Raw genomic sequence first — 25,952 nt, forward strand, 5'->3', positions numbered from 1 at the left:
CTCTTTACTACACAGACAGAAAAACCAAGCCTCAGAAAGATTTAATTGTGGAACTCACTCACTGGTCAGTCAAGGAGCCAGCTGAGAAACCAGGGTCTCACGGTCTGCATTGATGTTACCTGTGCTGCTGCTTATAAAGCTGTAATATTGAAATGTGCAGGATTTTAGTCACTTAAAATAGGGCAAAGTCTCTTAGCAAGCCTTAGCAAAGCTTTAAATCCCTCCTAGGTCAGAAGACCAAAAACTCCGCTTAATACATCCCTCTCTAGAGGAGGAGCAGGTTTGTTGTGGGGGCTTCACCAGGCCCCCTACTCATCACCTATTATCACCAAGGTGTACCCAATGCTCATGAGCACTTTTTGGCCCCTCCAGGGACTCTAAAGTTCTCCAACCAAGGACCATTTCCCCTCTCTCTGGCATAATGCTTCTGTATATTCCTCCGGCATTCTGCCGCCACCCAGTTCAAGACTTTCTCACTATTTTGAACTACATATTCAAAGAAGTGTGTACATTGTCTATAGATTTTTAACAACAGTTCCTATATCAGTACCTGCCATTCTCCTACATAATAAGACCAATTAATATCTTCAAGGAGCCAGATATTTATTTCTGCTGTGGAATTCTACACCAAACGTATCATATTTGCAAAAAAGAAAATAAAGTTCTTCACATTTCAACTCACCCTTAGACTTTCTCACATCACCTAATAAAACTTAGAGAAAAAGGCAGGTTTTCAACGGGTTATCTCTTGCATGTGTGGTTTGGATAAAGTCTTAGTAACCCGTGTTTTTTTTTTTTTTTTTTTTTTTTTTTAGTGTAACTAAAAATCCCAATTTAGTTCATCTTCAGGGCATGAGCAAGCTGATTGGGTTTCCTATAAAGTGGGGATTAGTCCTTAGAATTAGTGAGTATGTTTACTAACTGCCTCTTGGACTTCTGCTGGGCTGTTCCTGAGGCAAGCATGTGTTTTCTCTCCTCCACACAGGTGATTGACAGAGTGTGATGTTAATGAGCTCCTTGTTATGAAGCTTTGCCAGTGAACCTGCTCTTTTATCCCAACATTTATTCTCCATGTACTTCTCTTTTTTTCAGAAAGCGCTAATTTTATCTCCCAGATTTCTTCACATGAAATTATGAGGGTCCCATAATTATTTATGAAGAATATCAAAACAATACATTAATAACATTATGAGTTTAAAGCTCTTTAATATGTAATTCATTCATTCATAATACTAAGTACTTTGCTAGAATGTTATGTCAATAAAGAACAAATAAAGACTTATGCTATGAATTTGTAGTCTGTGTATATTTTTGATACACTCAAGTTAGCTCCTAAGTAGTTTGAATTAAGACCCTGTCCTTCCACTCAATGGCTCATGGTCCATATTGACTTTCAATAAGATGACATGAGAGAATAATGTTCAGGTGTGGGGATACATTTTTTTCCTCCAAAAAATATTTCACTTGATCTATATGGAGAAACATGGTGATGCCATAAATTAATAATGTTAATAGCTAAACTGGACTGGATGTTTGTTGGAAGACTTTTCTTTCTTCTCTATTAATTCCCAGCTGTGTCCTTTGGGTGGGATTGCCTTCATGCCCCAAGGGGTGAGCCTTGACTTAGCTCCATCGCTATGCTCCATCTCTCTGGGATTTTCTATGACTAAAAACATGTTAATATTTGGGCCAATAAGACTGAGATGCTTACTGAGGGACCTCTGGAAAAGAAACTGCCTCTTCTTCTTTGGAGACTACCAGAAAGAGGTAGTTTCTTTCTCTACATGGTGTGCTGTAGATTTAAGATCTGAACTGATGCTATGATACTACCAGGAAGGGAGTTGGTCCAGATCATGAAAATACATAGAGGAAGCCAATGTCAAGGAAATGCAACAAAAGAAAGCACAAGCTTAACAACCAGGACCTCTGAATTAAGCCTATCTTTTTTTTTTAATTTATTTTTTATTTATTTTCAGCATAACACTATTCATTATTTTTGCACCACACCCAGTGCTACATGCAATCTGTGCCCTCTATAACACCTACCACCTGGTACCCCAACCTCCCACCCCCCGCCCCTTCAAAACCCTCAGGATGTTTTTCAGAGTCCAGAGTCACTCATGGTTCATATCCCCCTCCAATTTCCCTCAAATCCCTTCTCCTCTCCATCTCCGCATGTCCTCTGTATTATTTGTTATACTCCACAAGTAAGTGAAACCATATGATAATTGACTCTTTCTGCTTGACTTATTTCACTCAACATAATTTCTTCCAGTCCTGTCCATGTTGCTACAAAAGTTGGGTATTCGTCCTTTCTGATGGAGGCATAATACTCCATAGTGTATATGGACCACATCTTCCTTATCCATTCATCCGTTGAAGGGCATCTTCGTTCTTTCCATAGTTTGGCGACCGTGGCCATTGCTGCTATAAACATTGGGGTATACCTTCTTTTCACTACATCTGTATCTTTGGGGTAAATACCCAGTAGTGCAATTGCAGGGTCATAGGGAAGTTCTATTTTTAATTTCTTGAGGAATCTCCACACTGTTCTCCAAAGAGGCTGCACCAACTTGCATTCCCACCAACAGTGGAAGAGGGTTCCCCTTTTCCACATCCCCTCCAACACATGTTGTTTCCTGTCTTGCTAATTTTGGCCATTCTAACTGGTGTAAGGTGATATCTCAATGTGGTTTTAATTTGAATCTCCCTGAGGGCTAGTGATGATGAACATTTTTTTCATGTGTCTGATAACCATTTGTATGTCTTGACTGGAGAAGTGTCTGTTCATATCTTCTGCCCATTTTTTGCTATGATTGTCTGTTTTGTGTGTGTTGAGTTTGAGGAGTTCTTTATAGATCCTAGATATCAACCTATTGTCTGTACTGTCATTTGCAAATATCTTCTCCTATTCCGTGGGTTGCCTCTTTGTTTTCTTGACTGTTTCCTTTGCTCTGCAGAAGCTTTTGATTTTGATGAAGTCCCAGAAGTTTATTTTCACTTTTGTTTCCTTTGCCTTTGGAGACATATCTTGAAAGAAGTTGCTGTGGCTGATATCGAAGAGATTACTGCCTATGTTCTCCTCTAGGATTCTGATGGATGCGTCTCACGTTGAGCTCTTTTATCCATTTTGAGTTTATCTTTGTGTACGGTGTAAGAGAATGGTCAAGTTTCATTCTTCTACATATAGCTGTCCAGTTTTCCCAGCACCATTTATTGAAGAGACTGTCTTTTTTCCACTGTATATTTTTTCCTGTTTTGTCGAAGATTATTTGCCCATAGAGTTGAGGGTCCATATCTGGGCTCTCTACTCTGTTCCACTGGTCTGTGTGTCTGTTTTTATGCCAGTACCATGCTGTCTTGGTGATCACAGCTTTATAGTAAGCTTAAAATCAGGTAGCATGATGCCCCCTGTTTTATTTTTGTTTTTCAACATTTCCTTAGCGATTCGGGGTCTCTTCTGATTCCATACATGTTTTTGGATTATTTGCTCCAGCTCTTTGAAAAATACCAGTGGAATTTTGATCAGAATGGCATTAAAACTATAGATTGCTCTAGGCAGTATAGACTTTTTTTTTAAGATTTTATTTATTTGACAGAGAGAGCTCACAAGTAGACGGAGAGGCAGGCAGAGAGAGAGAGACAGAGACAGAGAGGGAAGCAGGCCCCCTGCTGAGCAAAGAGCCCAATGCGGGACTCGATCCCAGGACCTTGAGATCATGACCTGAGCTGAAGGCAGCGACCTAACCCACTGAGCCACCCAGGCACCCCAGTATAGACATTTTAACAATGTTTATTCTTCTGATCCAAGAGCATGGAATGGTCTTCCATCTTCTTGTGTCTTCTTCAATTTCTTTCATGAGTGTTCTGTAGTTCCTCGAATACAGATCCTTTACCTCTTTGGTTAGGTTTATTCCCAGGTATCTTATGGTTCTTGGTGCTATAGTAAATGGAATCGATTCTCCAATTTCCCTTTCTGTATTTTCATTGTTAGTGTATAAGAAAGCCACTGACTTCTGTACATTGACTTTGTATCCTGCCATGTTGCTGAATTGCTGTATGAGTTCTAGTAGTTTGGGGGTGGAGTCTTTTGGGTTTTCCATATAAAGAATCATGTCATCTGCGAAGAGAGAGAGTTTGACTTCTTCATTGCCAATTTGGATACCTTTTATTTCTCTTTGTTGTCTGATTGCTGCTGCTAGGACTTCTAATACTATGTTGAACAAGAGTGGTGAGAGTGGGCATCCTTGTCATGTTCCTGATCTCAACGGGAAGGCTGCAAGCTTTTTCCCATTGAGGATGTTATTTGCTGTGGGTCTTTCATAGATAGATTTTATGAAGTTCAGGAATGTTCCCTCTATCCCTATACTTTGAAGCGTTTTAATCAGGAACGAATGCTGGATTTTGTCAGATGGACCTCATAGATATATACAGAACATTCCACCCTAAAACAACAGAATACTCATTCTTCTCAAGTGCACATGGAACCGTCTCAAGAATAGACCACATACAGGGTCAAAAATCAGGATTCAACCGATACCAAAAGACTGAGATGATTCCCTGCATATTCTCAGATCACAATGCCTTAAAACTGGAGCTCAATCACAAAGAAAAGTTCAGAAGGGACTCAAACACCTGAAAGATAAAAACCACCTTGCTTAAGAATGCTTGAATCAACCAGGAGATCAAAGAAGAACTGAAACAATTCATGGAAACCAATGAGAATGAAGACACTTTGGTCCAAAACCTATGGGATACAGCAAAAGCGGTCCTAAGGGGGAAATGCATAGCCATCCAAGCCTCTCTCAAAAAAATTGAAAAATCCAGAACACAGCAGCTGTCTCTACACCTTAAAGAACTGGAGAATCAACAACAAATCAAACCAACTCCACATATAAGAAGGGAAATAATCAAGATTAGATCTGAGATCAATGAGGTAGAAACCAGAGATATAGTAGAACGTATCAATGAAACTAGAAGCTGGTTTTTTGAAAGAATCAATAAGATCGATAAACCATTGGCCACACTAATCCAAAAGAAAAGAGAGGAACCCCAAATTCATAAAATTATGAATGAAAAGGGAGAGATCACAACTAACACCAAGGAAGTAGAAACAATCATCAGAAGTTATTATCAACAGTTATATGCCAATAAGATAAGCAACCTAGATGAAATGAATACATTCCTGGAAAACTATAAACTCCCAAAATTGAACCAGGAAGACATTGACAACCTGAATAGACCGATACCTAGTAACGAGATTGAAGCAGTGATCAAAAACCTCCCAAAAAACAAGAGCCCAGGACCTGACGGATTCCCTGGGGAATTCTACCAAACTTTCAAAGAAGAAATAACACCTATTCTCCTGAAGCTGTTTCAAAAAATTGAAGCAGAAAGAAAATTTCCAGACTCTTTCTATGAAGCCAGCATTACCCTGATCCCCAAACCAGGCAAAGACCCTACCAAAAAGGAGAATTTCAGACCAGTATCACTGATGAATATGGATACTAAGATTCTCAACAAGATCCTAGCAAACAGGATCCAACAGCACATTAAAAAAGATTATCCACCATGACCAGGTGGGATTCATCCCTGGGCTACAAGGATGGTTCAACATTCGCAAATCAATCAATGTGATAGAACAAATTAATATGAGGAGAGAGAAGAACCACATGGTCCTCTCAATCGATGCAGAAAAGCATTTGACAAAATCCAGCATCCGTTTCTGGATTAAGCCTTTTTTGAAGCTAGGTCTTCTATGATTTAGTTACATTAACCAGTATATTACTCAATTTGCTCAAATCAGTTTGCCTCATGCTTTCTGTTTCTGGCAACCAAAGCATGCTAATGGCTGCAATCTTCTAGTTATCTAAGAAAGATCATACATATACTCCATTTTAGCAGTAATTTTCCCAAGGTTTCTCTATATTTCCCTTTGGATATTTCTATGTCAGAAAGGCCTTAACTTCTTATCCAAATTTTCATAAATAATTTAACTGGGATACTCTGTGGGGTTTCCCACTTGCCTCTTAAAGGAGTTTGAGAGTCATTCAAGAATTTAATGAACACATAGTATGTAACAACTGTCCTCTCTTCAAAGAGTGCTTCCATTTTTATCCATTTTTACTACTTGATGTCCACATAATATTTATTTTGAATAAGCTACTATGCAGTTAAATATATGAACCACTGGTTTAGTCTAAACTTTTCATCTTAAAGATTGCAAAATTGTGCCTAAAAGAAGTTAAATGATTTGTCCAAGATCTCATGGCAAATTTCAGACTTAAAGGAAATTCCTGGTTTCTTAATCCATGGTCAGTGGTCTTTCATTACACTTTACTGCCTCATCACATTGATTAGTGCCACCTTTGCTAATAATTATGATTTTATTGTTTTATCCCAGGCTTTAATTATCCAAATCACTTTGGTCTGCAAAAATTGAATCTGAAAGCTAACAAGAACTGACTTCCTTATGAAATTTCTAGCACTTCCTATTTTCAGACAGGCTAGAAATACCCTGTGAACAGCCTTTCTTATAAGATTTGGCATCTGCCTCTTGCTATGATCAGAAATAAAAAGTATAGAGGTTGGAGAAAATTAACTAGAAAAATGAACCTGAAAAGTCTTAGTTCTACATACACATGGGAGTTTTTTTTTTTTTTAAGATTTTATTTATTTATTTGACAGGGAGAAATCACAAGTAGATGGAGAGGCAGGCAGAGAGAGAGAGAGAGAGAGAGGGAAGCAGGCTCCCTGCCAAGCAGAGAGCCTGATGCGGGACTCGATCCCAGGACCCTGAGATCATGACCTGAGCCGAAGGCAGCGGCTTAACCCACTGAGCCACCCAGGTGCCCCCACATGGGAGCTTTTAAATGTCAGATCCAGACCCTGATATTGCCCAAGCTCTCTTGATGTTTCCTTGTAGACCAAATGTTTGTCTCGACTTGTCTTATCTTCATAGTAGTCATTTTCTTAGTACAAAGTCTATATGTTGCAATGATGCTAATTTCAGAATTGAAGTAAAACCTTTTTGCTTTTAAAAATCAGATTCAGGAGTGATTATTGACTAACCATGTTCCATATTTTCCAACAGAAAACCATACAGTCCTTTCAGAAGTTTATCTTTGTTTCTCTGTGTCCCAAAATGTAATAATTCAAGTGGTTCCTTAAAGAATCCAAGTAGACAAATAATGACATAATATTAGTTCTTCAGAAATATAATTTCCTTTTGTACTGTTACAGTAGGGCCTGAAATGGATTTTAACTCGAATCCCAGAGTATAGTCTGGTTATTTGGTATCAATATTCAGTATCCTAAACCATCTCATTGTGACTAGCTATCAGCTCTGTTTCATTACCAGGTTTTCCCATTAATTGTGTATAATATTAATTCTCTGTCATACCATATTTGATTTTCAGGCTTACATGAGCCCTAACTAATCTATTTCTTTCCCACTACTGATAAAGAATGCTTTCCTTTTGTGGCTTATTACTTCTGGAGGCAGGGGAGCTCGCCTTCACCACACCTGTCTGTCTGATCAGTGTGTTCATCCCCAGATGATCAACAACATAGGGAATGTATTTTGACCTCTAAACCTTTTAAATGTATTGTTTTCATTTTGATCAAGTAGTGAGGGTACCAACTGCACTCTCTCTCTGACTTTAGAGATTGTGCTTGGGAATTATAGTTTCAGGCTTTTCAAGAAGAGAGTAATTCCCATGTCGCTTATGTGAGTGGAGTGCTGGGAAGAACAACTGAATGAGTAACTAGAAAGGATTTATCTGTAAAGGGAACAGAAGGCACCAACTGAAGAATGGGGTATCCAATTTTAACAAATAAAAAGGGCATTTCTATTTCTGCTTTCAAAATTTCTAGCACTTCATATAGATATTTAATATAGGAGAGTCTGGATGGGGAGGTACATAGTCACATATGTGTTTACATATTTAACTGAGGTACTTTTAGTAAATAAATCATTCCAAAATATCCCGCATAAGTCTGGAAACAAGTAGGATATCTTTAAAATTCGTCTTTCCCAACAATACACACCTGAATTAATCACCTTGGATATATTGTAGTTGTTACCAATATAATAAAATTTGACTACTTCTCAAGGTTTCTTAATGGTGAAATTTTGTCAATAATTTGTTCCATGGTACAGTCACCTTCAACGATTTTTACAGTGTTCTTTCAGCTCAAGCTAAGTAGTATACTTGGGTTTTTGTTTTTAAAATTTCAAAATACAAGTCCATTTCACTCATTGGTTTCATCTGAACTTACTCACCTCTTTGGAAAACACAACCATAGACAATTCCTATTTTTTTAAGTGTTGACATACCCTTTCATTATTGGCCAAGAGTGAGTAAATCTGTCCTGATCCCAAGTAGTGGCTAATTGCATGGTCATCAATACAGTGTTCCTGAGTGAAGATCATTGTCCTCTTCTCCACATTCTGCATTTCTCCCAGGTCTTTACACCTATGTTTCTGACACACTTGGAAGCATAACTATCCCTGAGGATGATTTGGCAAGAACACTTTGGTATAATTAGGTACCTGCAGGGCTTCAGCTAATTTTGATTATCAATACGGTTCAGGGTTCAAGTGCAACCCAACACTCAGGAGTCTAGAGCTTATCTCTATTCCCACTGTTGATCCCAGAACCATGGCAGTGACAATTCTTGACTTGCCTCATTCCCACTCTGGCCAGATCCTCTTCCTCTCTACAAAGTATTTCCTGGACATATGCCTATCACCTATGAAAAAAGCTGTCAACTCCTTATTTTCTTGATTCAGAGAAGACAGTACTCCCCAGAAGCAGGAAACCCAATCCTTTATTGCAAAAAACAGAGTCCAATTGACCTCTGTGCCCTTGGACTCAATGACATCCTGCTCAACTAGAACTGGAACCCATGTGAATAAGGCACATGTCCATTTCGTGTAGAACTTGCCTATTCAAAAACATACTTGTGTCGAATACACTATGGAACATTTGCTCAGGAATCAAGTCCAGGAACTTTTGAGTTATTGGGGAACCTTTAATATCCATTGCATGTCTCCTGCATGGTAAAATGAACCAAGTGTCCCATCTGAATCTGCCTTTTGAGAATTATTTCATGAGAGACTACAATTCTTTTTGTTCTTGTTCCTATGTGAAATAGAGAGTTAGACCTAACGTTGATAAATTTAGAAAATAAAAACTGCATTGGAGTAGAGGAATTATCTTGTTAGTCTTTTTATGCTCTTTAATTTAATTATTCACATCAATCTTCTGTACATTTTGAATATATTTATGCAATTCCTTAATATTTGCCCAATGTCCAAAATAATATCTATATATTTTGGTGGATGTTTTACTCACAAAAGTCTGATTATCATCACCTTAAAAAATTTGTCATGATTCAATTTAATTCAATTGAATTTAAATTCTTCTGAGATTTTTTTATGTAAAAGATTATCACATCTTTATTCTTCCTGACAAGTGGTTTATTTTATTATGTTTCCACAATTTATCTATAACATGCACTAGGGCATTTTGGAAGCAGCAGAACCATTAAAACATTAAATACCTATTATAATTCTGGAAGAGAGTTTGGTGGTTTTGTTTATTTATTTATATATTTATTTATTTATTTTTGTTTGAGTTTTTATTTTTTAAATGTATATAAGCTCAAGTATAAGAGAAAAGGGAATTAGTCCAGTATTTCCTATTTTAATTTTTATATTTATTCATATATTTTTATCAGAATAATTAAGAACAATTTAAATCTACATATAATTTATGAAGTTAAGTTGAAATGTAAAGCCATTGTGTTTTTCAATACTTCCAGTTTTATTAGATAAATAATAAGGAGTTCCCATTTCCACTGTCTTCCACACCTTCATATTTTCTGAGGCATGCATTAATCACCTCAGTTTGTTATTATACTCTTTCTCAAGGAACTTGGAAGCTTAATTAGGAAAAAGGATATCAGCAGCCTCTGGAACAGGGCCCAGTACTCTCTCATACTTCAAAGGGAGCTCCTGGTGCCAAAGTGATTTGGGAGGAGGAGATGAGAGGTGAGCATGGGGTCTCTTGGCACTTCAGGACCTGCTTTCTACATTTTCTTTGAATGATGGAAGCCCAGGGAGCCAATCTACAGGAGGACTGACGGTAATGGGGAGCAAGGGCCATGGAACAGAATTCAGTCATATCAATACCAGAAACATACATGTTACAACAACAAAGATTTAGTAGACCCATTTTTCACTAGCTGTCTTGAGTTTATTTATAGTTTTGACAATTCTCTTGTTCCTATATCCTTATCTTCTTGTGAAATATAATTTCATATATTTAAGCAAATATAGTATACTATTTCTTGCCTCTTCTCTCTTACAAATTCTGCTGGCTCTGCCTGGACTGCACTTCCCTCTCTGCTTGCCTGAAGAATTCCTACTAATTTTTTAGGAAAACTCATCAAACAAACTCTACAAACAAACTCTACAAAGCCATCCCTGATTCCAGAGAGTTAATTATGCACTACTATAAATCCTGATTCTATCATACATGTACCACTAATGAATTTTTCATCCTGTTACTGGTATTTATGTGGGTTTGCTACACTAGACTTAAAGCATTTTGAAGGAATGATTCATACATCCTCCATCTTTTATGCTCATCTATCAGGGGCCAGGTTACCACACACAACTAAACCTGGCCCCTGGTAGATACATCAGTAGATCGATTTATCGATACATCATAGATCGATACATCAATAGACAGACAGATATATAGATCAAGTTACTATCCATAATTTTCATAGCAGTTTCACAGCCATCACACAAAGAGGCTGTAGTATCTCCAATTTATTTTCAGGAGCTGCATGAATATGAAGAGTGAGATACACAAAACACTGAGGGTACCTCCCTCATGGTCACATAAGTGGAGTAGAACCCACAAGATGAGCGGACATGGTTCAAGTTAACTATAGAACAAATAGCAAAGAGGGGACTGGTAAAGGAACTTTGGCCAGAATTGGTGGTGATCTGGGCTTAACGATGTGGAGCCATGCTAACCAACACATGCTTGAGTATTACTTACTTCTCTGTTCTTGAGCAGTAGGCATAGGTTAGCATTTCATTTTTCTGTATTTTTTTCTTTACTGAATAGGACGAACTGCTGATAACCTGTACCTTGTTTTGTTGCAGAAGATCATGCCTTTACCTTTGCATGTTCAGACTTTGCATGTCAGATTCTGAGTATGGGGGATTGAAGGTTAAGATAGCTAGTGTAACCTCCCTTGGTTCCAAAGTGGGAATAAGACCAGATCTACTGTAAACATTTCTGCTCTAGATGTTGATGACAAGAACTCACAAGAAAATTACGGGATGAGTTGTCCAAAGTAGAGTTGGCAGTTAAAGTTACACTTGTGTTTTCTCTTAATAATGCTCAAGTTGCTTCTATTCAGATGTGAGTTGTTGTGGCAATGAGAGGCCAATGCAGGGAGGGCAAAGAAAGTCTAGACTAGAAAAAGATGAGGGAATATTGTGGTGAGTGAACATATAGCCATGGCCAAAACTGTTTATTTGACTAACGTTGGAGACCATCAAAACCTTATTTCCATGAGGAGCACCAGGGTGGTCCAGTCAGTTAAACCGCTGACTCTTGATTTTGGTGCAGTCATTTTCATAGGGTTGTGAGTTCAAGTCCCACATTGGGCTCCACATTCAGTATGGAGTGTGCTGGAGAGTCTCTCTCTCCCTCTCCCTCCTATGCCCCTCCTCCCACTCTTATGCTCTCTCTCTAAATAAATGATAAAATCTTTTAAACAAGCCTCTGCCTTCAGCTCAGGTCATGATCCCAGGGTCCTGGGATCAAGCCCCACATTGGGCTTTCCACTCGAATGGGAGCCTGTTTCCCTTCCTCTCTCTCTGCCTGCTTGTGATCTCTGTCTGTCAAATAAACAAAAAAAAATCTTTGAAAAGGGGAGGCACCTGCATGGCTTAGTGGGTTAAAATCTTTTAAACAAACAAAATACCTTGTCCCCATGATGCTGGCTAGAAAAATGACATCACAGAAGTTTCCTATGTTTCTGTGATCCAGACCTTGTGTCCACTTCTCTCTCTATTAACCAAGATCCCCAAAAGCTACAGCCACATGAAAGGGGACCCTGGTTTATACAGCATTTAGAACCGAGCCTTCCTGGCTCCCAGGGAAGAGATGCTTCAGTCTCATTAGACCTTCTCTTGGTTATGAAATTGAAACTTCTGGATGGCTCAGTTAAAAGAGCATGTGATTTTTTTTTTAATTTTAGAGATTTTATTTATTTAATTGAGAGAGAGAGCAAGAGAGAGAGAGAGCTAGTGAGGGAGAGCAGGAACAAAGGGGAGAGGGAGAAGCTGGGGTTCCAAGGGACTGGATCCCAGGACTCTGGCATGATGACCTAAGCCCAGGACAGGCACTTAAGAGGCTGAGCCACCCAGGTGCCCCCAAGCATGTGATTCTTAATCTCAAGGTTGTGAATTCAGGCCCTACATTGGGTGTGAAGCCTACTTAAAGAACAAAACAAAACAAAAAAACAAAAAACAAAAACTTAAACTTTTGTATTTTCAGAACCATGCAGAACAGTGACAGACTCAAAAAGCAGGAAGAATTTAAGGAGATCGATTTTGTTGAATTTGAATTCAATTGATCTATATTTTTGTTTATTCATGAATTAGAGTTAGACTTAATAGTTTATTCCAAAGTCACTATTTAAAAAAAAAATTGATGTTACTTCTTTACTAAAATTCCAGTTTTGTATTTTTATTAAATATACTCTCGGCAAACCAAGAAGCCAACTCTTAACTATAAAGAACAAACTGGTGGTTACCAAAAGGGAGATGGGTGGGAGGATGGCTGATGGGGATCCAGAAGGGCATTTGTGCTGAGCACCAGGTGATGTATGAAGTGGTGAATCACTAAATTGTATACTTGAAACTAATATTACACTGCATGTTAATTAACTGAAAAATAAATTTTTTTTTTAAATACTCTATTTATTTTAACAATAGTATTATTAATTTTCTATTTCTTAGTTTTTTTTATTTTAGTAACTTTTCTGTGAAGGAAATCATCATTGGGGTTTAAAGATAATTTTACTTGGTACCCAGGACAATTAGAAGACAAAATTTCTAAATAGAATATTACTTACATGAGCCAGGTCAACACAGCTCACATATAACTTCACTTGATTATCTGAAGATACAAAAAGAAAAGAAAACAGAGAGGCAAAGAAAGAAGGAAAGGAGAGGAAGAGGGACAGGTGTAATAAAAATAGATGAACAGAGTCTACAAATGTGTTAAAGGACCACAATACCCTCCCTTCAGTTGATCATCAAAGTCTATTTTACATGTTACTTTTTTTATACAAAATTACTTTCATTAAAAATATGATTTCTTACTAGTCCATAAAACATGTAAAAACATTTTTCCAACCTTAAAGGACCTACAAAACAGATCTGAAAAAAACCTGGTACTAGATAAAATAAGGATACTGTATCTAATAATATGGTTGGCTCTGAAACTGTATGTTCCATATAGAAACTTATGCAACAAGGAAGTCACTTTATTTCCAGTTTGTTTTATGACCTCTGATTTAAGCAGTGATGTGCAACACAAGCATGCACACACATCCATGCATATACACTCATTTGTACCTCTCCTTCTATTAAAACATGAGTTTTCTCTTCATCTTTACTGCGCTCTTTCCTTCTTTTTTCCAACTTCTCTTTTACTTTGCAAATATGCAGAAACATATTTAGTCAAACGTGCATCATACTCTGTGGACCAGTGAGAGCAGAAGGCTAAAAGAAAATAAACCCCAGTTCCCCTGGGTGGCAAAGTTGGTTAAACAGACATCTGACTCTTGACTTAAGTTCAGGTCATGATCTCAAGGTTGTGAGATCGAGCCCCTGCTTAAAATCCTCTTTCTCTCTCCCCCTTTGCCCCTCCTTCCACATTCATATTCTCTCTCTCTGTAAAAGGAAGGAAGGAAGGAAGGAAGGAAGGAAGGAAGGAAGGAAGGATGGATGGATTCCAGGTTCTGACACCTGGAACGAGGGAAACAATAACAAATTCATGACGAATTTTAAAAGGCTGATAGTAATATGATTATATCATTATGACCCCATTCCTGAATATTTTTGGTAGATGTGAAAAGCCCTACTTTCCTAGGGCTACCTTAGCAATTTACCACAAGGTGGGTAGCTTAAAATAACAGAAATTGATCCTCATAGTTCTGGAGAACAGAAGTCTGACCCTGAGATCATGACCTGAGCTGAAACCAAGAGTCAGTCGCTTAACCCACTGAGCCACCCAGATGCCCTGGGATTAATTTTCTTTTAGCCTTTTGCACTTACTGGTCCACAGAGTGTGATGAACATTGACCAAATATATTTTTGCATGTTTGCAAAGGAAAAGAAAAGAGAAAAAGAAAAAAGAAAAAGAAAGTAAAAGAAAAGAAATTGCAGCACTATATCCCCTCAGAAGTCTCTATAGGGAGGATCGTTTTTGCCTCATCTAGCTCCTGGTTGCTTTCTGTCTGTTGAAAGGAAGGGTACTCTCACTGAAAAAGAATTGTATACGTGTGTTATTGCTTTAATATAAAATATGAAAAATAGATGTTCATTTAAAATTATGTTTTTGGGGGTACATGGGTGGCTCAGTCAGTTGAGCATCTGACTCTTGATTTCAGCTCAGGTCATGATCTCTGGGTCCTGCAGTCAAGCCCCACATGGGGCTCTACCCTGGGTGTGGAGCCCGCTTGGGATTCTCTCTCTCCCTCTTCCCCTTCCTTTCTCACATGTGTGCACTCTCTCTCTCTCAAAAAAAATAAAATAAAATAAACAAAATAAATAAAATTATGTTTATCTATATCATTTACTTTCTATTACATTCATGCTATTATTTGCACAAAACAATAAGACTAATTAACAGAGGCAAGTAGTAGTATTTAATAGTAGGACTAATTAAATGATATGTGTGAGAAAATATAACAATATTTCTGTCCTTATTGACAATAATTTATTTTAACTCTTGGATATTTAAATTTCATACTCATATTGTATATTCTTAATATAAATAAATGTAACACTGTACAACAAGGAAAATATGAGGACAATAAGACAATTAAACAGTTACTGTTTATCATCTATATTTCATAAAAATAACAATGAAGTGTTTCTTTTGGCTCCATTGTTACTGTAGAATATTTTTACTCTTTTTGTTTCTTTTTAATAATACTTCTCTGAACTGCCTGCAGCCTTTAAGACCTTTTCTTTTATGTAATGGTAAAACTAAAGATGGTCAAACATAAAATTCATTTTAATATGCCTCTGTGCTCTTATCAAGCCCACATTAGACTGATTCCTGGTGTCAGTACAGCACAATGACATCAAGCTAAATATTCTTTCCAAAAAAACTGTTTGAGTATAAAATACTACTAAGTATTACACACTAGAAACAGGAGGTTTTTTGACTTGTAGGAATTTCTTCTCAGCTCTCCAAAAATGCCTATTGTCTTAGTACTGGAGGCTTGTCTTGGTAGACCAGCTATCTGTCTGTCAATAAGGCTTTCTACATCTATGTATTCATCAGATAGGCTGTTCCTGACTCAAAAAGCCACTATTTTTAAAAAAAATTTTATTTCTTTTCAGCGTAACAGTATTCAGTTTTTGCACCACACCCAGTGCTCCATTCAATCTGTGCCCTCTCTATTATCCACCACCTGGTTCCCCCAACCTCCCACCCCCCACCCCTTCAAAACCCTCAGATTGTTTTTCAGAGTCCATAGTCTCTCGTGGTTCACCTCCCCTTCCAATTTCCCTCAAATCCCTTCTCCTCTCCATCTCCCCTTGTCCTCCATGCTATTTGTTATGCTCCACAAATAAGTGAAACCATATGATAATTGACTCTCTCTGCTTGACTTATTTCACTCAGCATAATCTCTTCTGGTCCCGTCCATGTTGCTACAAAAGTTGGGTATTCATCCTTTCTGATGGAGGCATAATACTCCATAGTGTATATGGACCACATCTTCCTTATCCATTCGTCCGTTGAAGGGCACCTTGGTTCTTTCCACAGTTTGGTGACCATTGCTGCTATAAACATTGGGGTACAGATGGCCCTTCTTTTCACTACATCTGTATACAGCCACCTTTTTTTAACATTCCAAAGCACACTAGATGTCAGCAAAAATTAAATCTTTCTTTCTTAGGGAAAAAGATTTTAAAGTAGAGGGATAATCTGAACTCATGAAATTGAAGTAGGAGTCCAAATAAGGTAAAATTTTATTTTATTTTATTTTTTAAAGAGTCTATTTGTTTAAGAGAAGGGGGAGCTGTAGAGGGAGAGAGAGAATCTCCAGCAGACTCCGTGCTGAGCATGGAGCCCAACACAGGGCTGGATTTCACATCCCTGAGATCACGACCTGAGAGGGAATCAAGAGTCAGATGTACAACCAACTGAGCTACCCAGTTCTCCGAAGTTAAATTTTTAGTAAAGAAATGAGAGAGTCCTATCTAACTCAGGTGGCTTTCTGGTGACATTTTTTGTTTGTTTTGATTTTGAGTTATGAAGTAGTACTATTTTAAAAAAACTGAGGGTCTTTTGTTCCTCTATGAGTTTTTGTCACAATCCACACATGATATTGAACAACTTGGACATAGTTAGCTAATCCTTTGGCCTCCTTATGGCCTCTTCAAAGATCATCAAGCAATTTTTAATATTTTTTAATTTTTTAACGTAATTGACATATATCATACTAGTTTTAAATATAAAACATAGTTATTTGACATAATCATCACAATAAGTTTAGTTATCATCTGTCATCATACAAAGTTAGTATAATATTTTTGACTATGTTCACCATAGTATACATTATATCCTCTTGCTTTACTTATTTTATAAGTGGAAGTTTGTATTTTTTATCTATTTCACCCATTCCACCCTCAAACCCTATCCCCTTTGCTAACCACCAAACTAATATCTGCATCTATGAGTTTAGGTTTTGTTTGTTTTGTTTATTAAGCTCCACATATAAGTGAGATCATACAGTATTTGTCTTTGTTTGACTTATTTTACTTAGTATAATTCTCTCAAGGTCCATCCATGTCGTTGCAAATGGCTAGATTTCTTTCCTTTTTATGGCTGATTTTTACTGTGTGTTGGTGGGAGTGTTGATGGATGGGTGTTTCTTTTTTTTCCATTCATCCATTGATGGAAACTTTTTTGATGGAAACCTATTATTGTTGTATTGTTTTCCCTTTGGTCTATTAATTTATACTTTACATATTTTGATGGTCCTATGTTAGGTGTACATATGTATAAATGTTATATGTTTTTGCTGGTTTGACTCCATTATTATTATATAATGCCCCCTTTCTTGTCTTTTCTTACAGTCTTTTAAGTCTGTCTTGTCTGATATAAGTATAGCTACTCAAGTTTTTTTGTTGTTGTTGTTTCCATTTACATGAAATATCTTTACCTTCAATCTTTGCATGTCCTTACCACTAAGGGAGTTCCTTGTAGGCAGTATGTAGGTATGCCTTGTTGGTTTTTGTTTGTTTGTTTGTTTGTTTATCCATTCAGCAAATATATGTGTTTCAATTCATTAACAAAGTGATAACTGATGGGTATGTACTTATTGCCATTTTGTTAATCATCCTCTTGATGTTTTCGTAGTTCCTCTTTGTTCCTAGTTTTTCTCTCTTTGCTTGTGGTCCGATGACTTTCTTTAATGTTGTTTAGATTCTTCCTTATTTTCATTTGTGTGCTCATTATAAGTTTTTGCTTTATGCTTACCACGAGGATCACATGTATCATCCTATGTATATAGCAGTCTATTTTGTTGATGGCAACTTAAATTTGGACTCATTCCAAAATTTTACATTTTAACCCCCCTACCATGTTTTATTTTTTTGATGTCATACTTTACATTTTTTAAAATTTTACATACCCCTTAACTAATTATTGTAGTTTTTGTTAATTTTACTACTTTGTCTTTTAACCTTTAAGTAGCTTTATTAAATAATTAATTCATTTCCTTTACTATATAATTCCCTTTATCAGAGAGGTTTTTACTTTCATATGTTTTCTTGCTATTAATAAGTGCTATTTTTACTCAGCTTAAAAAAAGTCTTTAATGTTTCTTGTGAGGCAAGTTTGGTAGTGATGAACTCTTCTAGCTTTTTCTTGTCTGGAATTCTGAATGATAATTTTGCCAGATAATGTATTTTTGGTTGGAATGTTTTTTTTTTCCTCTTAGCATCTTGCATAAGAAATGCCATTCCCTTCTGACGTACAAAGTTTCTGTTGAGAAATATGCTGATGGTTTATGCGGCTTCCCTTGAATGTGACAATTTGTTTTTCTCTTACTGATTTTAAGATTCTCTTTTTATCTTTGACTTTTAAAATTTTAATTATAATGTCTTGTCTTGGTGTGGATATCTTAGTGATCATCTTATATGGAACTCTCTGGACCTCCTGGACTTGAATGTCCATTTCCTTCCTCAGGAAAGTTTTCAACCCTAATTTCTTCAAATAAATTTTCTGCCCCTTTCTCTCTCTCTTCTCCTTGTGGGACCCCTATAATTCAAATATTATTCCACTTGATATTGTCTTATAGGTCCCTTAAATTATCTTCATTTTTTTAAATTCTTGTTTTCTTTTTGCTACTCTATCTGGGTGAGTTGCATTGCTTTGTCTTCCAGCACATTGATACATTCTTCCATTTGATCCAGTCTGCTGTTGAGTCCCTATAGTATATTTTCAGTTTGGTTATTTATTCTTCAGCTCTGTGACTTCAGTTTGGTTCTAATATCTTCTATCTCTTTATTGAATTTTTCACTGTATTTACACATTCTTCTTCCAAATTTAGTGAGCATCTTTATGACCATTAATTTGAATCCTTTACCAGGTAGATAACTTATTTCCACATCATTAAGATCTTTTTTTTTTTTTTTTTTTAGATTTTATTTATTTATTTGACAGAGAGAGACCACAAGTAGGCAGAGAGGCAGGCAGAGAGAGAGAGAGAGGGAGGGAAGCAGGCTCTCTGCCAAGCAGAGAGCCTGATGCGGGACTTGATCCCGGGATCCTGAGATCATGACTTGAGCCGAAGGCAGCAGCTTAACCCACTGAGCCACACCGGCGCCCCTACATCATTAAGGTCTTTTTCTGGCATTGTTTATTGTTCTTATTCTTTCATTTGGAACATAGTTTTCTGTTTCCTTATTTTGCTGGATTCTCTGGTTTGTATCTATGTGTGAGGTGAAATGTCTACCTTCCTCAGTCTTGAAGAAGTCACCTTGTGTAGGTGACGATTTTCTCATTCAACCTTGCCTATCTCTTGGTTGCCTCTTGAACTTTTGTGATTCTTAAACCACTTGATTTCTTGATATGACCCTGTTGTTGAGGGTGTGCCAAGATTTGTCAGTATTCCAACAAGAGGAATCTCATTTAGCATCAAGTTCAGGTTGATTAGAAGCCAGACCCTCAGGTGGCAACTTTTAAAGTATACAAGTATATACAGTTTGTAGAACTGTAATCATCATCTCTGCTGGCCTACAGACCAGGAGGTCCAGAGTTGTCCCTTGGTGGCAGTTCTAAAAAGTAGATGAGTGTATAAGCTCCTTTCTTGGAGGTCTTGTTGACCTGCAGTGAGGTCTAAGGGTTGTATAAAGATGATGTTTGTCTCCTTGCTCATATTCCCTCGGAGGGCCTTCTTCACCTGTAGACATGTGGGAAACCTGAAGTCTGTCCCTGAAGCTGAAGTTTCAGATTAATATGCCTTTATCAAAGGAGTATTGAAGTTGTGTTTTAGTCTACTCTCTGTGCAGTGTCCTGGGAGGAGTGGCTTGTTAAGAACTGTCTTTCTAATTGTTACATTCCCATGGAGCTCAGGAATGCCAGCCCCTTGTCCACCAGGGTCACACAATCAAAGAGTGTCCCCTTTGTGGCTTGTGCATACCTGCTGGCTTTGGCTAGGCAACTGGAGAGTAAAAGCATCAGGGCATGTTCACTGTTTTTGGAAAGGTGGTGGGATTGTGACATGAATGGATCATGCTGCCTGTTTTAGGAAGGCACCAGGAGGATGGCATATCCAAGATTGCTCATCCATGCTAGCCAGCTGGGTAGAGAGTGCAAAAACAGTGTCTACCTGTGCCTCTGTCTTCACCAGTTCAACTCTCTCCTGCACCTCCAGCAATGCTTTCAAGGTAGCTAATAAATCTTCACATAGAGTATAGGTACTTTGAAAACTGCTATTCTTTTGACTAAGTATCAGGGTGAAGTCAGATTGCACATAAATTTCTTAAAAGAGGAGTCTCAATTTCCTGTAGAACTTCAGGGCCAGAGGGTCTAGCCCACCCTCAATACCAAACTTGTCCAAGGCTGGCTGCCCCACACACTGTGGTGGCTCATCTCCTTTGCTTTATTTTATTCATTCTTGCAATTTCATCTCTTTATTATAAAATTCTTGTTCTTATCTCTTAGCATGCCTTAGCTGAGCCTTCACCAAAATCTTGTCCCACTCTTTTCTTATTCATGCCCCTGGTCTAAGATGAGTTTTGTTTCTTGTCTTCTATATCCCTGAAGTCTTATATTAAGAAAAATGCCAGTGACGTTCCTGCATCATAGAAAACAAAGACTATAAGTTTTTAAGTAAAATTAGAATAAAGAATTTTTGCTGTCAATTTCTCATGCTCTTGAGAGTGGGAGGGTCTCCTTCAATATCTTTATAAAACTCCCTTTTTATATCTTATATAAGAAAATACACGGTTTTTTTTTTCCTAATCTAGATTTACAAAAATGTTATAGAGATGTCACTGAGAGTTCCTATATATACCTCTCATTCAGTGTTACATCTTACATCAGTGCATTACATTGGTCACAACTAAGAAACCAATACTGATAGATTATTACTAACCCAACTTTGAACTTCATTTGAATTGCAACAATTTATCCACTAATTTTTATTCTAGGATCCTATCCAGGATACCACATTACCCTTGATCTTCATTTTCTTAGCTTCCTCTTGGCTGTGACAGTTTCTCAGACTTTTTTTTTTTGTATTTTTGATGGTTTTGAGGGTTTTGAAGTATATTGGTTGAGTATTTTCAAAGAATGTTTCTCTATTAGGATTTCTTTGATGATTTCCTCATGTTTAGACTGGAGTTGTAGTTTTGGGGGAAGACCACAGACAAGAAGTGTCGTCATCCCATTTTTTAGGGGTATGTGCTATCAACATGACTTATCACTGTGAATGTTGACCTAAATCACCTAGCCAAGGGAATGTTTGCCAGATTTCTCCACTGGAAAATTACACCCCACCCTTCCCATACTCTATTGTTTGGCAGCAAGTCACCAAATGCAGGTCACATGCAGGGTGGAAGGTAAGGGAGGGAATTCATTTCCTTCTCCTGAAGGGGGTCATCTGCTTTTTTCATCTGACTTTCCTCTCAAGTACCAGCATCTAATAAAAATAAAATCTTTCTTATTCAAGGCTATAGTAATTTTAAAATTTGTGTGAGTAAAATGATGGGAACGATGCGATGCATTTTCTGCTTTTTTATTGCAGATATACATTTCAACTATGTCAGAGTTAAACAGGTTTTTGTTGGTTGGCTTGCGGACTTAATCACCATTTGTTTTTGTTTGTTTGTTTGTTTTCTGATGGGAAAATGCATTTTAAGACTTCAGTGACTCACCAATGTACTTCAGAAACAAAGAACACCTTGCCAGTTGGAGGCTATTATGAAGTATGGAAAAAAACACATGTCTCCCTCTTTTTTTTCTACATCAAATCTAAACCTGTGCTCTCAGCTCTTAAGACACTTCACTTTAAACCCTAAATTGCATCCTTGTGTATTTGCTTTTAATCAGCTTGGGCTGCTATGCGTATTTGGAAATTAAAATATTGGGGCAATGCAACCCTCCAATTTCCTCTAGCAGTCATTGTTGGTACTTGTATCCATTAGCACTAATCTGCTCCTTCCCCAACTTACTTCTAAACTTTAATTTCCATAGTACTTTTTCAAAATTTGCTTAAAAAACAATTTTTATTGATTTATGAGCAGTCCAGATGTCTCTGTGCTTTTGGAACTTAGGTTTTTGAAAATCACGCTAATTGTTCTCATGGTCTTCAGAAGGAGGTACAGGTTATTTGTCTGGGAAACGTTTCTCCCAGAATATTTATCAAGTGCCTGTTAGTATGGCAGACATTGTGTTAGACTCTGGGCACAGAGTATGTACATGGAAGATTGGTAGACTATTATACATCATAAAGTGTCCTTTACAAGGTCTCTCTTTAATTCTCCACTCTGCTACTAGACTGCTTATTCCAAAATGCAAAATTAGTGATGCCACTCTTTTTATCTTGAAGGCTTCAGAAATCTCTATAATTTTAGGGAAAAATACATCTTCTTAGCTTATCCCATAAGAATTGTGATACCAAGGAACAGTCTTTCAAACTCCCAGGGTCTCATTTGACACTCTTTCTTTCAAATGGTGGTTAGACAACTGTCTGCATCTCTTCAAATGTGTTTGAAAAACAAGCTTGGAGATCATTTTATTTCTCTTTTTCTTTTTCTCTCTTTTTTTAAGATTTATTTATTTATTTATTTGAGAGAGAGAGAGAAAGAGTGCGAGGGGGGCAGAGGGAGAGGGAGAAGCAGGCTCCCCAACTGAAGAGGATCCCAGTGTAATGGGGGGGTGGGTTGATCACAGCACCCTGGGGTCTGAAGGTAACTGCTTAACAAAGGGAGCCACCAGGACACTCTATTTTTCTTTCTTTCTTTCTTTGTTCTTTTTCTTTTTTTTTTTTTTTTGACATTTAAAAGCCATATGTTCTTCTATTCATTAAATTGAAGCCTGAAGAATGGACAACAGTTAGGAAAATGGGTTTTGTGGTGGGGCACAGATGTAGTCCAGATGTTTGAAGAAGAGAGGAGATCCCCCACCTCTGGGGGATGGTGCAGTGAAGGGTGTCCTGGTACATAGGAGGGGTTGTTGGCCAATAAGTAAAAGCAAATAGCTGTTCTGCACTAATTTGAAACGACTGGATGTGAAGCTCCTTATGTTTGATACTTAAGTGAAAAACCTTCAATTTGGTAGTTTTTTAAATAGACTCAAGAGAAAGGTTCTAGTACATATACCTCTGGCTTATTCATCAAGACTGCTGTCTCCATAACACTCAGTTACTTCAGTAATATAAGGTTAACTTTTTTTTTTCAAACAAAATTTTTATTAATAAACAAAAACACAAGAGAGGAGTGTAAGTATGGATAATCACCCTGTCTGAGTCTCCTCAGGCTGCTAGAACATAGCACCACAGACTGGTGTTGACAAATATTCCATTTGTACCATAACATAAGTGGAATCCTTAATTTGATCAATATTTAACCACTAAATTTTCTGACTGACCATAGGGAATAGCTGGGAATAGCTGGGTCTACTTTATTTTTCACCTCTATCTCTTCAAGGTCAAATAAATTGAATAAAAATATTTAATATTGATTCTGTTTTACTCCCTACATCTCTCCTGAGTCCATGTATTCCTTTTTTAACATTAGATTATTTAAGCTAAAAAAAAAAAAAAGAAAGGAAGAAAGAAAGACACATACTCCAGGTAAACCCTAACGAAGTCTGCTTTCCACCCTCACCTGATACGAATCTTTGGGGCACACGTTAACATTAATGCATATTCTGATGTGGCTTCTAAGTTGAAACCTATAGGATAAGCTCAGTACCAACTGCTAAGTGTGTGGGCTTTTCGCAGAATGGGGAGGTTAGCCTGTCTCCTACGCTAGCTTCCATAGAAAAAGGCAGAACCTTGAGTGAGAGGTTCAGAGAGGTTCAAAAGCAGACTTGTGAGTAAGGGCCTTAGAGAGGCGAAAGATTCTGGCTTCTTTCTCTTCACCTAGATGTAAGGATTAAGGGAAGTAAGGTGAAGAGAGGACTTCTGTTCAAAATAAGGATGACCTTATCATTCTTTGCTGGAGGCGAAGGGTCTCATGAATGAGGAAGACTTGAAGAAAATGAAATAAACCTTTCGGATCCTTGGAGAAAAGCATCCTGGAAAGCACAAACAGCATCTTCAAAGACCATGGGAGCATCTTTCTAGGTGTATTTGAGGTATCACAAGGACAGCAGGGTAGATGCAGAGGAGGGAGGGAACGGATGAATAGGGTCTAAAGGAAACTGGTTGCTCAGGAGTCAGATTATGTAGGGCTTTGCATGTCAAGATGAAAAATGTTCTTTTTCTATGGTGAAAGGTGAGAAGGTGTTGGATGAAGATAACCCAGGGCTGGCATCATAAGTGTGTGACCAGTGCAGGCACACAGGGCTCCAAGCTTAGAAGGGCCTCACACTTCACTGCATGGCATTTGCCAATGTTGACTCTGAATCTGTGGTCTGCAAGTGAATTCTGATGGGACAATGAAGCACACACCAAAGGCTTGGAGCCTCAGCTCACAAGTGGTTCTGTTTTCACCTCCCTGCTTCCTTTGGATGGATCTTCTGCTACTTATTCTCTACCTCCTTGTGTTCTAGCCCTGCCTGATCTCCCCCTCCACACCCTCCTCTGTGTCCCAACACCATTGTCCTCCACCTTTAGTGGTTCTCTGGGCACAGAAGTGGGGAGGGTTGGAGCCAGGTGTGTGCTCCATGGCATTTCAGGGTGAGGCAAGGTGGTAACTTTCCTCTTCCTGGGCTGCCAGACCCAGAAGCCTTCACCAGGAGTGTCTTGCCCATCTAGGATCCAAGAACTGAGCATGTCTCAGCGTAAAGGCTGCCGTCTGAGGATTGTTTGTCCTCTGTGGCCTGAAGCAGAGGCTTGTGGGAAAGAAGATTGACTTCCTTGTCCCTTGCCAGGGTCATTGTGTACTGGCCCCACAAATTATGTCACCAAAACTGATTAAGCAGATGAATAGCATGATCCAGTTTGCTTATCAGAAGGATCACTCGGACTACTCTGTTGACTGTGGGCAGCAAGGGAACAAACAGGAAGACCAGCAGGGAAGCAAGAAGTCCAGGGTGGAGAGAATTGCGAATCAAATCAGAATGGCATCAAGGAAGATGATAAAAAATGGTCAAATCAAAGTACATTTTGAACATAGAGCCAAAATGTATTTTCTGGCAGATGAGACATAGTGCCTAAGAGAACAAAGAGGCCAAGGATGACTCTACTTTTTTTTTTTTTTTGGTTTGAGAAACGAAAGGAGAGAGTTGCCATTAACTGGAATGAGGAAGAAGGAACAGATTTTGAGGGGTGAGGGAGGATGTGAAGTGCAATTTCAGACTATTTAAATTTGAGATGTCCATTAGGCATCTGTGTACAGACGTTGAAAAAGCTGTTTGGTGTATTCTGGGGTTCAGGGCATATCCAGCCTGGAGAAAAAAATATGGAGTTATCACCATATAGATGGTATTTTAAAACAGAAGATTTCATGAAATTATCAAGGGAGCAAGAGTACACAGAGAAAGATTTGAGGACTGAGCCTATTTAAAGATAGAGGAAATGAGAAAGAATTAGCAAAGGACCCAGAATTAGCAGAGAAGCAGAATTTGAGATGGAAAAAAATGACTGTGTGGTAGAGTGAAAGCCAAGTGAAGAACAGGGAGCCAATGGTCAACTAGGTCAGTGATGCTGAAGGTCCCGAGGAAGATGAGAAGTGAAGTAGGGATGGATGATGCACACGTAGTAAGGGCAGTTTCACTGGGGCTGTTCTGGGTGTATCTGAGCACATGCAAGAGAGTAGAAGAGGAATTGAAGAAAGCCAGCCCAGGCAACTCTAGAGGAACTCTGTGTGAAAGACTGTAGGGGAATTTTGAGGTGGCTAAAAGGGCATTGGAATCAAAAGAAGTTTTGGGGTGTGTGTGTGTGTGTATGTGTGTGTGTTTACTTGTTTGTTTTTTGTTTTGCATTGTTTTTTAACT

The 25,952-nt window shown here is 37.9% G+C and overlaps 1 long non-coding RNA gene across 2 annotated transcripts in view; it reads right to left on the reverse strand.

Annotated features, from left to right (window-relative positions):
* LOC116575424 overlaps positions 1 to 25,952 on the reverse strand; it is a 35,342-nt gene that overhangs the window by 7,639 nt on the left and 1,751 nt on the right. For both annotated transcript variants that reach the window (XR_004279764.1, XR_004279765.1), the window contains exon 2: positions 63 to 139. This is a non-coding gene — a long non-coding RNA (uncharacterized LOC116575424). The remainder of the gene's footprint in view (positions 1 to 62; positions 140 to 25,952) is intronic.

Source organism: Mustela erminea, chromosome 16, assembly GCF_009829155.1.
Source record: "Mustela erminea isolate mMusErm1 chromosome 16, mMusErm1.Pri, whole genome shotgun sequence".
NCBI classification, from domain to species: Eukaryota; Metazoa; Chordata; class Mammalia; order Carnivora; family Mustelidae; genus Mustela; species Mustela erminea.